This window comes from Halyomorpha halys, unplaced genomic scaffold (genome assembly GCF_000696795.3).
Source record: "Halyomorpha halys isolate HHAL.00 unplaced genomic scaffold, Hhal_1.1 Scaffold73.1, whole genome shotgun sequence".
Taxonomy (NCBI): Eukaryota; Metazoa; Arthropoda; class Insecta; order Hemiptera; family Pentatomidae; genus Halyomorpha; species Halyomorpha halys.
Window position 1 is genome coordinate 153,110 of NW_027104949.1, and position 6,577 is coordinate 159,686.

General features: G+C 33.3%; 1 protein-coding gene across 1 annotated transcript in view; it reads left to right on the forward strand.

Moving 5' to 3' along the window:
- LOC106692840 (5-hydroxytryptamine receptor) overlaps positions 1–6,577 on the forward strand; it is a gene marked incomplete at its 5' end in the record, with an annotated part of 285,675 nt that overhangs the window by 40,248 nt on the left and 238,850 nt on the right.

Below are 6,577 nucleotides of genomic sequence, written 5' to 3' on the forward strand. Positions count from 1 at the left end.
TATAAACCGGTTCTGATATTTGTATGGTCATATTCTTTCAGTGTTTTTTTTTTTTTTAATTTTACGAAGATAATCTTAAAAGTAACATCAGTGGCCAGACATCTATACTAATATCATAACTTATGATTCATAATTAACTGTAAATTTGATCATTAGATAAAATAGTAGCATTTAGCAAAATTAACATAAAATTAAGATTATAAATACATAAATTAATGACTATGTAGCTGGGATATTCACGATACTAAAGTGAGACAACGAGAATGACAAACTGCTTAAAATCGCAGTTAAATTATTCCCGTAAAGTGTTATCAGTAGGCGATTCCGAAGGAGAAATTGTTCTTGTTATCATTTAGGAAAATGCGAGATATTTCATTTTTCCATTGCAGTCTTCAAACACAATTGGAATAGGACGTTGTTGAAGAGGTGTGAGAAAGAGAGATTTTTTTTTGAAACTCAAATAGTAGAATTATACTATTCTATTGAGCCAACGTTTCGCCCCACGTTGCAGGGCTTCGTCAAGGCTGTTTTGTTGGCAGTCAAAAACAAAGTGAATTATTCTCATAATTCTACTATTTGAGTTTTTTTTTTACCGCACCCGGACCATATTCCTTTCATCTATTCACAAGGTCAATCAACAATTTTCCAGAGATTTTTTTTTGTTTTAGCCTTTAATTAATTCCTGTTGAAATTCATCTGAATCAAACTTTTCTGATAAAAATAAATCTTAGAATAAATCATTGTTATCTATCAAATACCTAATCAAATTTAATTTTGATGGCACTGGGAACAAACTTATTTTATTTATTCCTCATCAGCAGTGATCTCAACTCAGAGCACACTTGCTATAATATCCTACGCTCAGGATTCGGAATTCAAACGCGGTGGGGAGGTCAGTAGTTTTTTTTAATTTGTGAATCCTAATTAGGTTATTTACAAAAAAAAAAAAAAAATCAAATTCTCTTTCTGGGATGTTATAGTAATTTCATACCCTTGTAGGTAATTACCTCAATAACAGGAGTGTCATGATCAGGGGTAACTATTACGAGGTCGAGAGAAAAATTGAAAGATGATGTCTCCAGGAAGAAAATACTGCGGGAGGACTCAATACAGGAGTGGAATGGACGGTGGGTAGCAAGCCAGAAGGGTGCTCCTTTGAGAAAATTCTTCCCTACCGTCCTTTCTAGATTGAAGGCTAAATGGGTCCTCCCAGACTATTGGGTCTCACAGATCCTAACATGACACGGGGAGTTTCGGAGGAAGCTGCAGAGCTTTGGAAAAAACATCGACCCCCGGTGCCCCACGTGCAGAGTTCCTGAAACAGCAGAATACATAATAGTAGATTGCTCCGCCATGGAAGGACACCGAGCCAGGCTGTCGAGAAAGACCGGGATTTACGCCCTCGCCGAGTCGGACATTCCCTGCTTGATAGAGGAAGATAATTATCCCTTCGTCAGGAAGTTCATTTACGGGTGGAAGGAGGTGGTGGGCCCAACTCATTTCACAATGGGAAGGGCTTGACCGCCCAAAATCGGCGAGCCACCAGAAGAAGATGAAGCTGACCCAGACTGAGACCAGGAGGGCTGGACCAGCCTGGTAACTGCAGGAGGCACCCAGACAGATGCGCACTAGAAGGACCTACCGAACAGATGCAGTGGACAAGGCGCAGCTCCATCAGTAAGGCGCTAAACCTAGTGCTGGGCTACACCACAGTAAATAATTTAATAAAATAAAAAAAATAAATAAATGAAAATAAAGGGAAAAAAAGAATTGGTGATCTTTGGGAGCAAGTGGCACGCGCAATCCCAGCGCGCACTACCCCACTGCTCCCGTACCCCGTATGCCAGAAATGGCAAGGGAGGGGGATACAAAAAAATAGTTATAGCAATTTCAAATCTGCGGGTTTGAAATATCTTTAACATTACCTCGATAATAGGAATTGTCTGGAGGCTGTGGAGTGGAAGACAGAAGCGCGAGTTTAAATTTCACATCAGGATATTATATTGTATTAAAGTATGGTTCAGCATATCCGTGTAAGTTGCATTTCTTCACCATTTTTGATGACAAATTGAAAGTATCTTGATTTAGAAACACATTCGTTATATTTTTTGACGTTCCATGGATTGATCGCCATCCTCCAGAACTAAAAATACCAATTGCAACCTTGAACAATTATTATCAATCCTTCCATGATAAACTTCCTAACCAGCCTAAATATAGCCCAGGACATCTGGAGTGATCGTTAATAGTGCAAGTAATGTCAGTGGACTACCAACCTAACTTACACATCTTACCAAATGTAATGACAATAGGCGGATTAACTTATATATCAGCTCAAAAACTTGTAAACAATTTTTTTTAGCTCTGGACCCCAAAAAACAAATCCATCTCTGACCCCCCAAAACATTTTTACCCAAGAACTTAAAATTGTAGCGAAATTCGACGCACCCCCTGTTACCTATCACGTAACCCGCGACTGCAACAACAAAGTACTGTCGCGTGAGAGATTAATTATGACTAATGTGGGTTGATAAGTTTAACATACTTTGTTATTATGTTTACAAGGTTTATCCTCATAGCCCTTTTTCCTTATATTGTCAATTCTTTAAAATCATAATTACCCACGTTATAAATTATGTTCACTATATTATTATTGGTGTAAAAAAAAAATATTTTGCCTCTTTATCAATTATTATTGTTACATATATTTTCTTCCTCTCGATTTTCTTTTTCTTTCCATATTCCATTCTTAAATTATTAATAATTAATATGTTCATACTCCTTTCCATTATGTAACTTCATTTTTATTTCATTTCCTTAATTATGTTATTAATAAACTCTAGCCGAAACGTTGGCACAATAAAATAGGTTACACAAACCTATTTGTGTTTCTCTTTGACCGCACCCCCAACCATCTTCTCCTCGTATTATAATTATGATTTTAAAGAATTGACAATATAAGGAAAAAGGACTATGAGGATAAACCTTGTAAATATAATAACAAGGTATGTTAAACTTATCAACCCACATTAGTCATAATTCATCTCTCACGCGACAGTACTTTGTTGTTGCAGTCGCGGGTTACGTGATAGGTAACAGGGGGTGCGTCGAATTTCGCTACAATTTTAAGTTCTTGGGTAAAAATGTTTTGGGGGATCAGAGATGGATTTGTTTTTTGGGGTCCAGAGCTAAAAAAATTTGTTTACAAGTTTTTGAGCTGATATATAAGTTTATCCGCCTATTGTCATTACATTTGGTAAGGTGTATATCAACCATCTTCTCCTCGTACGTCATCCACGGTCAACTATCTCTCATAATCATAATTATAATAATTGTTATAATTTATTATTACTATTATACTATTATTAAACTTATTATTATTACCTACAAATCTAATTTGAATCAAACTGGAAGAACTCACTTGATGAATACCAATCAAGGCATTAAATAATAATACTAAATTCTCTTTGGCACATTATTCAAAGCATCAATCTCACAATGCTATAAAACAGATTTAAAACGTAGAAAACTTAGGACTTGTACGAATAGTAAATTAAATTACTGAGCATTAATGATAGGAGAAAAACTTTATTAAAATACAATACTGCTCATTCGGTTGCTAACCACACTGCATATTTTAGTCTAATCAGACTCTATTTTAAATCTTACGACAAAGAAGCCTAGACAAGTATACAATAATAAAACAATAATTATAAACGTATTAATAAATAATGATAAAAAAAATAATAATCCTTTTAAAGTAGATACATATTTTCTCACATTAAAAAATGATGGTTCATAGAGATGAATTTTACTCTCATTCATAAAATTGTAGTTATTAATTAGGTTTATCTCATTTATTTATATATGAATGAAGAAAAACCCTCAAACTAACAACCGAACTATGTTGGCCTCTGTATTTTTCATCAAAGTTCTTCTAAAGGGGTTCCAGGTTAAATAGATTTATATCTCATTTCATTAATATAGATTCACATACAGTCCCATCAGTCAACATTTTTCAGTCTATCAAGTTAGATTGACAGCTGGATTGATGGGCAAATGTATACTCCAGAGCATAATGTAATGAACAAAAATTTTTAAAAATGAACTTTTTAATAAAAAATACGGTGAAAGAGGTTTATTTTATACCTGAGTTTTAGATTTTTTTTATTTTGACAATCTGCGTTTTTGACCCCATAGAAATGAGGAAAATCTGTATATTTTTCTTCGACTTCCTTATAGAATAAATAAAAGAAAATGTTCCTGGTTTTCACTTTGATAATTGCTTTTTATTCTTTTAAATCAAATTATGGAGGAAATTTTATGGGTAGACTTAATTTTAAAAGGTAATTGAATTACCTTTTAAAATTCATTTAAAACAACTTACAACGTGTTATTTAAGGATTCATCGAAGAGACAGTAAAAATAAAAATATGTTTGTTTAAAAACTTCATACAAAAGACAGTATTTTATATTTATTATCGCTTACCTATTTATGGAATATGTAGTAAGGGGAAATATTGAGATCGTAAGAAATTTCGAATTTGAGTTTTTGGCGAAATAATTTGTTCTAAGGTCACCTGAATCCAAATAATCAAGGTATGTGGATGTCCAGCCTAACTCATAAACCATAATCTGCTTCGGCGATTATCCTGGCATCCTGAACAGATGCAGCAGTATAAAAGACGCATTGGTCGCAGAATTAAAGACCAGAAGGTACATCTTTGATATTTATTTATTCCATCTCCACACCTAAGAGTTATTATTGGATCAAATAGCAATCATTATATACTGCCGTAATATTTAGTTGTGCTATAACATTAATTTTCTAAGTTAGTTCTCTTTGTTTTGGGTGATCTCTTCCATGGTTGTCCATATAAGAAGTTTTTCTCAAAGCAGCGAAGAAAGGGCACTCTATTAAAACGTATTTTACTGTTGCGATGATTTGGCAGCCCATGCACGATGGTAATATTACAAGAGCCCAAGAGGAGAAAAAAGGCAGATATCTCACCCCAATTTTTGATTATTTTAATTAAAGCTATGTATAATTACTAGTCAAAACTGATGAGTGTGCCATCTATAGGTAGGAGGAATAAAAAATTTTCATTCGGAGCTCTATATCATAAAAAGTAGCAACAACGCAAGAAAACCTAAGAGAACATCATTTAAAGAAGAGTAAATTTGCTGAAATATGAATCATAATGGGGCTATTTGCGTCCAATAGTTTTTAAAAAGCAACATTTCATAAAAATGTTGTATGGAACGTACTGAAAGATCAGTAGTTAGTGAATTTATTTTGAAAACTTGATATCTCAAAAACCATTGGACGTACAGATGTCTGCCAGCGATCAAATCAATGCTAGTTTAATCAGCTGTAAAGTTTTTTTTCATGAAATTTGGTAAAATAAATTGATTTATAGTTTTTCGGACAAATATTCATGTGCTAAATTTATATTCATATTCGAATATCATAAAAACTACTATTCCAACGAAGAAAAGTGTCATAAACTACTTAATAGTAAGTTAAATTTTTTTTATTTTGAGTGTTGGCAGACATATGTGCGTCTTACGGTTCTAGAGATATATTTTTTAAAAAATCCAACATTCTATACGAACAACTAGAAATTAACATTTTGTGAGTTTATTTTGTCAAATATCAAAAAAGCTATTACTTCTACAAAGATAAACATTATTAACAACCTTATAGCACATTTAACTAGCTTTTATTTGAGTGCTGGCAGACATCTGTATGTTCAATAGTTTCTGAAATAAAGATTTTCATAAATCAAACTTATTGTCCGAACAACTATAAATCAATTTATTTTAGCAAATATCATGAAAACTACTATTTCTACGAAGGTAAAAGTAATAAATTACTTTATATCACATTAAACTAGCTTTAATTTGAGTGCTAATAGACATCTGTACGTCGAATAGTTATTGAGATATCGATTTCTCAAAATAGATAAGGCTATATCTCAAAAACTATTGGACATAAATAGCCCTATTATGGCTCATATTTCAGAAAATTTACTCTTCTTCAAATAATTTTCTTTTAGATTTTCTTGTGTTGTTGGTGGTTTTTATGAGCTCCGAATGAAAAATTAATGTTTTTTTAAGAGTTTGAAACAGCCGCCATTTTTTATTCCCTCTACTTATACTTGGCAGACTCATCAATTTTGACTAGTAATTATACAGTTTTCATTAAAGTAATCAAAAATTGGGGTGAGATAACTGTCTTATTTTTCCCGGCTCTTGTACTATAAGCCCCGTAACAAATATCTGAGTGAATATTCACAGTGAATACGAAGATGGCTAAGGATGACCTCTTCTCACGTTTACTTTTGATGGAGGTTTTAAGAAGAGTTGGAATCCTTTTTTACTTCCACTAAGCACCTTCTCTGAGGATCGCCTCTGTAAAAGTTTCTTGTGGTATATATTGGTAACGAGCAGAGTTGGCAGCAGCATCACATCTCTCATTGCCAGATATACCAGCAATGAGAGGTACCCTTTGCTATGTACTAGTAGCAGATTTTCTTGGGATGCCAGGATAATCGCTGAAGGCAATTATCCAAAA